This window comes from Vigna angularis, chromosome 2 (genome assembly GCF_016808095.1).
Source record: "Vigna angularis cultivar LongXiaoDou No.4 chromosome 2, ASM1680809v1, whole genome shotgun sequence".
Lineage (NCBI taxonomy): Eukaryota > Viridiplantae > Streptophyta > Magnoliopsida > Fabales > Fabaceae > Vigna > Vigna angularis.
Window position 1 is genome coordinate 17,084,339 of NC_068971.1, and position 2,012 is coordinate 17,086,350.

Genomic DNA, 2,012 nt, shown 5'->3' on the forward strand with positions numbered 1-2,012 from the left:
ATGTGAAAAAATTATTATATATCATTTATAATAAATAATTTAACATTTCTAATAGATAATTTGATTTTTTTAAATAAATTCAATAGTTAAAAATAATATATAAAATAGTATATAAAAATTATTATAATAAGTGCTAATTTGAATTTTGTATTTGAACTGCACTACAAAAATAATAGATTTTAGGAAGGATTGTTTTCTGGGTTTTAGAAACCCCGAATAATTGGTTTTAGAAACATCGAATAATTGAACTACAGGTACCTTTTTTTATTATTTTTTTAAATTTTTTTATTTTTGGAATACTTACCCAGCCCATTTCCACTCCCCGTGCATTCATTCATCTAATCTAATTCTCTAAAAATATCTAAACCCTAACCTCCCTCCCCACCTTCGTCAATTTTTCTCCCAAACCCTTTCCCACACCACAATCTTCTCTTACTTGGCTTCGTGTTCGTCTTCTCCTGTTTGGCTTCATGTTCGTCTTCTCTTGCTTGGTTGAGCGTCAAGGTAGAGCGTCGAGGCATTTGTGGGTTGAGCGAGGTCGAGGTGCTCTGGCGCGCTCCCGCACTGATCGATCTTAGGTCGAGGTTGAGGTAAGACTGTGTTCGATCTTGGCTATCTGGTTTTGGCTCTCTCGTTCTTTATTCAATCTACTGACGTTCGATCTTTGTGTTATAACTCAAAACATTTTGTCTCTGGTTTTGGCTTTCTAGTTTTGGCACTTACGTAAAAGTTAATGAAACTTGTTGAAGGTACTAGGAATCTGCTGGGGCGATTTCTATCACTACATTACAAAACGTTCCGTCTCCAATCCCTCAAACTCAAATCCTCCCTGGTATGTTCATGTTATCCCTGGTTTAGTAGTGATTAACGAAGACATTTAATGTTATTCCAGCTCGTGAAACGGGTTTTACATCGGTATTAATTGCTTCTTTGTTGTCAGATTTTTGAATGGAGCTTGCAAAATCAAGGTCAAATCCTGTGGTCGAGAGATTGTAGTAGGTATATTCCTAGTTTGGTAGCTTACAATTAATTGTGGTCTTGTGTTTGGAATCTTGAAGTACTTTTCTGCCCAAGCCAAAACCCTCTAATTGGATTACTCATCAAATTTAGGCAATTTAACCCTCTGTCTGCACTGCCTTTCTTTAGCCATCATTGGTTGTGTTTGGATCATTGGTTGGATGAAATCTGAATCCTGGAGGCACACATGATTCCTTATCAACTGATGATCTCTCCTGAAACAAGCAAAGGAAAAGGATTAAATTCATATCTAGTTTAGTATCTTTGAGATTCATGATTTTGTATTCTAAGTTATAAAATGCTAAAATTAAATTTAAGTTTCTTATCTTTAATCAAATTAATTTAAGTTAGACTCTTGGTCATCCGAATAAGTTTAATCCATGAATGTATGAAAGATGAGTTGATTGAGTTTTCGCTTGAACATTTTCTGTCTGCTATATATAGATAAAAATAGAAAGCAACCTTAACGTTGTGTTTTTAAATTTTTAACTTCCCCTATTCTGTTCTTATGATATATGTCTTGTAATTTTTGAATTATTAATTCTTGGCTTTTTGGTTTCCTCAAACTTATTTTAAGTTATCCCCATTATAGAAACGTTGGTTCTTAGATTAAATAGTGTTTGTATACTATGATACGTTTTTAATGGGGAAATATGATTTTATGGCTTATATTTGCTTATTATCTTGACTTTTATGTGCTTGATCGTTTACAGTGGCATTCTGTGCCTTCTAGGATGTCCTGGTTTATATATTTTGGCATGTGATTGGAGGAATTTTCAACTTATAACTTATTACCAAAATATAGATACCATTCTACATTCAATTATGCATGATCAGATTTCACATCCTACAATAACTAATGTTGGGAGATCAATTTCATTTTTTTAGTAAGTGTATTTTTGTATATATTCTAATTTATTTTGATGATCTACAAATTCATAATCAATTGCATAAAAACATTTTTTTTATTCACTTCTTTTTTATCAAGGAGCCCC

The 2,012-nt window shown here is 32.7% G+C and overlaps 1 long non-coding RNA gene across 2 annotated transcripts; it reads left to right on the top strand.

Moving 5' to 3' along the window:
• Nucleotides 1–350: 350 nt before the first annotated feature.
• LOC128195611 (uncharacterized) lies at nt 351–1,440 on the top strand. Of its 2 annotated transcripts, XR_008247295.1 has the most exons (4): nt 351–590; nt 750–832; nt 941–999; nt 1,111–1,440. It is a non-coding gene; the product is annotated as an uncharacterized LOC128195611 (long non-coding RNA). The 2 variants fall into 2 exon arrangements; XR_008247294.1 differs by having other exon boundaries at nt 941–1,440.
• Nucleotides 1,441–2,012: the final 572 nt, after the last annotated feature.